The following is a 6,457-nucleotide window of genomic DNA, read 5'->3' as shown; positions in this document are numbered from 1 at the left end:
TATATATATAAAATAATAAATTTTACATATAAAATTTGAATTTCTAGTGCGATTCCAAATTCTTTTTACATTAAAAAAATGAAATCAAAACAAGACTAGGTTCTTTTGTCCTTGGTACACCAGCCTATATAACCCTATACGATCCTCCCTTCAGCCTGAGAGGTGGGTGTGATTTGGAGGGGGCTGAATTTCTCCTCCAATTTTTTTCTCTGAATTCTGCTGGGGTGCAATATTTACACTAGCCCAGAATCAAGAGAGTAAGGGATCTTCTATCAGGTACAAGACGACTAATAAGAGGGAGGTCACAGAATTAACTGCTATGGCTACTAACCAGTAAAAAGGCTCTATTAAGCATCTCTGAATTCTCATATATTGTACTATGAAAATGTGCTTTCAGAAAGAAAAGGAGTTTTCAACTTAAACTTCTTATCTTAGATTTCAACTCAGCCTCCTAAACCTACTTCTCCTTCAGTTTTTGCCATCCACTCAGTTTGGTTCAAGTCATAATCTTAAGAGTCACGGGAATCCTTCCCTAATTTTCATACTGCATAGAAAATCATTAACGAATGTTAATACCAGCAATAAATAGTAATGATATTAATTACTTGTTGAGTTCTATGTGTCAGGCATTGTGTTAATAGCTTTATATTCACAATCTCATTTAATTATCTCAACAACATTAAGAGGTAATTACCATTATTATTGTGAAGACACTAGAACTTCTTGCATAATTAATTTGCCCAAGGAGATGAAATTTAGAAAACAGAAAATACAGGATATCTGACTTTGCTACATTATATGGTCTTCCTAAGTTGTGTCAATCCTCTCGCCTACATTTTTTTTTTATGTTGTCTACTTGTCACTGTCCCCACTGCCACTACAGTAATTCATATCCTTCTTTCTTAGGCGAATGCAGTGGTCTTATCAACTGTTTCCCTCCACTGTACTTGCTCCGTCATCCATTTTCTACATGGCAGTGGTAGATATCTTTCAAAATGGAAAATAAAATCATGTTTAGCCTTTTGCAGTAAATTCACTCTTGTTATCATACTACCCTTAGTCTTGACGTAAAGGTATAAGCCCCTATTGGGATGGGCACATGTTCAATCCTTACCTTACGCCTGTATACTAGTTGTGTCCATCTTGTAGCTCAAATTCTTAGCATCTTCAGAGGTAACGAAGGATCTAGCTCATCTGGGGAAAAAAAAAAAGTTATGAGATTAAAATTTAAGAAAGACCTTTTAATAATTTAAAATTGAAATAATGGCCAAGTAGAGTACTTTTGACAATCTCTTTATTTTCTAGTAGATAATATGTGTAGTTAAATATGTGAGGAAAGCAAAATTGTCATGAGAACACTGTTTTGTAAAAATAGAATCAGTGAATGAGAATTTTGCTGCGTTATGTCAAGGGTAATTTCAGTAGACTGTATTAACCTGTTGAGCAAATATATACTTGAAACCAGATCATAAAATTGTCCTTCCCTGCAGAAAACCAGACACTTTGAAGAATTTTCACTTTTTACACTTCCATTCCTTACCTCCACACTGGCTATCATAATTATGTTAAGACTCTAAAATTTAGGTAGAAAAATACAACACACTCAAGTTTATTTTTATAATTTATAATAATTTAATGGGCCTGAGTATCTGATTTGATCCTCAGGTCACCAAGATTTGAATGTGATTTTCACTGAAATTCCTTAAACACCTATTTACAGATTATTATTTGGGGTAGCTCACCTGAATCTGTTTTGATTTCATTCTTGCATTTAATTATTAAATAAATACACACATACCAAACAAAACCTCCTGTCTTTATAGGATTTGCATTCTACTGGAGGAAGACAAATATTAAACAATAAACAATAATTAAAAGAAGGAAATTTAGACAGTCTGCTAAGAACATGCAAATGGGAAAACTTTTTTTTTAATAGAATAAAATGAGGATTGAGAGTATTTGGCAACTTTGCTATTTTAAACCGAGTGGTGACAGCAAGACTAATTGAGAACATGACACTTGGAGGTGGTAAAAAATTTAGATGCATGGGAATCTGGATGAATAACATGTTAGGCTGAGGAACCAGGCAGTGCAAAATCTCTCTGGCAAGGGTGTGAAAGAGAGGATAGGAGAATTAATGGGAAGGATAAAAAAAAAGGCTTGTAGGCCATTTTAAGGACTTACTTTTATTCTGAATGAAATGGGGAGCCACCGCAGAATTTATAGTGAAGAAGGGACTTGATCTGGCTTACACTTCTTCAGTATCTCTCTGTTACAATGTTGAATATAACATATGGGGGTGAATGTGGAAGGAGGAGATCACTGAGGAAGTCACTGTTACAATGCAAAGAAGACATAATATTGACTTGATCTGAAAGGGTTACAGAGGTGGTAAGAAGGGGTTAGAGTCTGTATATATTTTAAGACACACTGAATAATAACTAATGACAGACTGGATAAGGAGCAAGAGATAAAGACGGTTATTGAAGATTGTTTTAATGTTTTTTCTGTATGATGGAAGAATGGGTTGTGATCAACTGAGATGGGAAAATATTAGATGAACTGATTCTTGGTGGGGGGGTGCTGGGAGTTCAGTGAAGTACATGTTAAGGTAAAGCTATCTGTCAGACCTTCAAATGTGGAAGTGGAACAAACAGTTGAATGTGGGCATTAGGAGGCCAGGGAGAGATTTTTTTTTTTTTTAATTTCCTTTGTGTGTTGGCGATATTAACAGGCATGAGAGAGGAAGAAATCGCTAAGGAACTGAATGGAAGTAGAAGAGAAGAGGTCCAAGAAAAAAAAAACCTTAAAATATTCCCAAATTAAGAGGTTTTGGAGAAAACAAAAGAAAGGAAAGGATACTGAGAGACAGATGCCAAGTGAGACAGACGAAAACTTAATTGATCCTTAACATGGAAATACAGGCATCATTGCTAACTTTGACAAGTGGAGTAATTTTTATGAATTGGCTTCTCTTTAGATAGAATTAATTTTAGCATTTTCGTTCTCCTTTTTTCTTTTTAAAATATATTTATTTATCTTTGTTTGAGAGGGAGGATGCAAGGTGGGAGGGGGCAGAGGAAGAAAATCCCAAGCAGATACCCTGCTGAGTGCAGAGCCTGCCAGCACTAGATCCTGGGACCCTGAAATCATGACCTGAGCTGAAACTAAGGGTCAGCACTTAATCGACTGAGCCACCCAAGAGCCCCTTCATTTTCCTTTTCCCATCTAACCACATATTTAATAATAGTTTTTCTCCCTAGGCATCAAGAGTATGATAACTTTGGATGGAATTTCTATACTACATCGTATTTCAATGGGGCAACACTTCAAAGCCTCGCTTTCACTCTATTAGACTCTGTAGCCAAAGGTATTTATGACTCCGATGTCATGAAGTAATGTTTATCCTTTTCCTTCTCTGCGGTCTCTCCCCTGGTGGTTGAAATATGGATGTGATTGTAAAAGAACCCATCATGGACCATGACTTAAGATCATTCACAGAGAAAGAATAAGAAGGAAGGAGGAATAAGAGAGATTACCCAACACCATTAACATCAAAAATGGCCCTGTAACCTACTCATACTTTTGCATGAGGAAGATAAATTCTGTCATTTAAATAATTATTTTTAACTTAATTATCATTTTCCTCACTCAAAACTTAAGTAATATAGGGGTCAAACCAAAAACCCTTTCCTTTATGCTACATGGAAGCAAAGAAAAGGAAGAAAATCAAATAAATTACAGAAAGAAAATTCATTACTATCAGTGAAGCTGAGCGCTGTGTAACTATAGCCAGAGCAGTGGCTAGAAGTAGAACAAAACAAAATGGAAAAGAAGCTGGGAGGGGGTGGGGGAAAGAAAGAATAGAAAAAGAAAGAAGCTGAGACTTTGGATGAGAACACAAACATTTTACTTCAAGTGAATTTCAAATGTCCCCTTGAAAGCAATGCCTAGTGAGGCTGCTATAAATATGGGTATTATGCCTTCTGATCCCTGAATATACTCCCAGATTGAATTAATTAGCCTAGTGCTTCTCAAAACATGTTCTCTTGATAATCTTCAAAAAGAGAGTCTAAGAAATCTTGCATCTTTTAATTCTCCTTTGAGGGCAATATTTACATTAACAGAATTAAACTAATAATGCATTGAGAACACTGAGGATACTATTTGATTTTCTTCAACCAAAATTTTTCAAGGACTGCCTCCCACAGCCCTTTCACATTGTTAATGACACCAAACACATGCTTTGGAAACAAGGTGGCACACTGAAGTTGTAGTTAAAGCTCTCTTAATAAGAAAACTTCATGTTATAAAAGAAATTTGAGGATTGGTTTTATTGATGCAGTAGTCAAAACATCTTCACAGAAATTACAGGAGTAAATAAGAGTTCATGTTTTGAATTCAGTTTAAGTCTTGCTTTCTAATCATCTCTGGGTTTCTGTCTTCTATCTTTCCTCTTTGTTAAAATAATAATAATAATGATAATCAAAACATGTGCTTCCCTGCCTGAAGATCCTGACAACCTGTGTAAAAAAGTAATTCACTCCTAAGCAGCAAATCCATTTAAAACATTCCAAAAAAGAATCACCAACCAAGCATTAAAATTACATTTCAACTATGATCAAAAAAATATAGCATAATCAATTGGGTGTTAAAGCACCTAAACACAATTATCCAAACTCCTAACTGAATCCAGAAAGTAGTCTCCAAACTTCAAGAACAGAAGGTAACACTTTCATGTTTAAACATACATCCACAAAGCATTCACCAAAACATGCAAAATTAGAGTAATTCTAAAGACAGATATTTATTCTTAAAATCTTTATATCTGTCATTTAACTACATGTTAACTAAACTTACAGCTACATAATGTAAGCTAAGGATTTTAAAAGCTACAAATATATCCTGGGTATGTAAAATGTCCCAGAATTTTTTCTCAAATCTGTACTTGTACTTCAAAAATATGTTGAATAAAACATTTATGTTAGCAATTAATCATAAAAGTTCATTATGTTGATTTTTACTATTTTATCCATGATTGATACTGATTTCTAAAAAGGAAACAAGTCATCTGGTTATCAGTACAAAAACTTGGGTAACCAGCATATATAGTATAATTAAATTTAAAATTCCAACATATTTATTCATTGAGACTTAGGTATTGGGCAAGAAATTTTCCCAGGGGCACCTGGGTGGCTCAGTATGTTAAGCCTCTGCCTTCGGCTCAGGTCATGATCTCAGAGTCCTGGGGTCAAGCCCCACACTGGTCTTTCTGCTTAGTGGGGAGCCTGATTCCCCCTCTCCTGCTGCTGGCCTCTCTGCCTACTTGTGATCTCTCTCTCTCTCTGTCAAATAAATAAATAAAATCTTAAAAAAAAAGAAAAATAACTTTTTCCAGACACTAGGAATAAAAGAATGAATAAAACTGTTTCTGCCATATTAGCTGTCCCTTAAAATAATGAATTCCTAATCCAACTCAAAACAGATCACTCACAGTTTATTGTATTAAATGAGTTAATAGCGCCTGAAATAAAATAAACACCACTCAAGGTTATAATCATCATTATCTCTTATCATAATTATTTCTTTATTGTACGTCTTCCCTTTCATTATGAAAGCAAGTATCAGTGTCTATCACAGTTCATGACACTTAATAAGCATTTAAGAATATTGAGGAGTAAATGCTATTTTAACTTTTAGCTTTGTGAGGAAGGTATAATCTTTGATGTAAAATATTCTTTTCAGATTCATTTTTGGAGTATCAAATATGTTAAAATTACATAGTTCCATATATGTCATGTTAGAAGAAATATGTAATAATGGAAAATAGCTGATTTATTCATAAATGACCATAAACAATGCTTTAAAGATATGCTACTCCCATGTCAATGTTTATAAAATAAAATAATAATATAACCTACATGTCAAAGTTAAGACATGATGGAATTATTTTTAAGGAAGATCATTAGTAAATGCAGATTAGTACCTTTTACTAAGCTGTAATTATAGAGTTCCAAGCTCTAATGAAAAATAAAATGGTTATAGATTAGCAGTAGAATGAGATGGTATCATCATAGGAAGAAAACAGTAACAAATACAACTAGGCTTAAGCCCTGTGCAAGATAACAGAACCAAGTTCTATTTGATATGTCATACCAGTACTAATTCGTTTAGGTAACTAAGGAATTCTTATGTGTGGAACAGTTGCTAGGAGCTGAGAACACAAATATTATAGAAATATAATGAAAGGAGACCTATATATCTCAATATATAATACTGATATAATACAAAATATGTAATATCAATATATAAAACAATACACGAACATGGGGGCTTAAGTGGGTAGGAGAAGAATCCATGAAACAAGATGGGATAGGGAGGGAGACAAACCATAAGTGACTCTTAATCTCACGAAACAAACTGTGGGTTGCTGGGGGGAGGGGGTTGGGAGAAGGGG

This window comes from Neovison vison, chromosome 5, assembly GCF_020171115.1.
Source record: "Neovison vison isolate M4711 chromosome 5, ASM_NN_V1, whole genome shotgun sequence".
NCBI lineage: Eukaryota > Metazoa > Chordata > Mammalia > Carnivora > Mustelidae > Neogale > Neogale vison.
The sequence above is the reverse complement of the archived record's forward strand: the minus strand, read 5'-3'. Positions refer to the sequence as shown.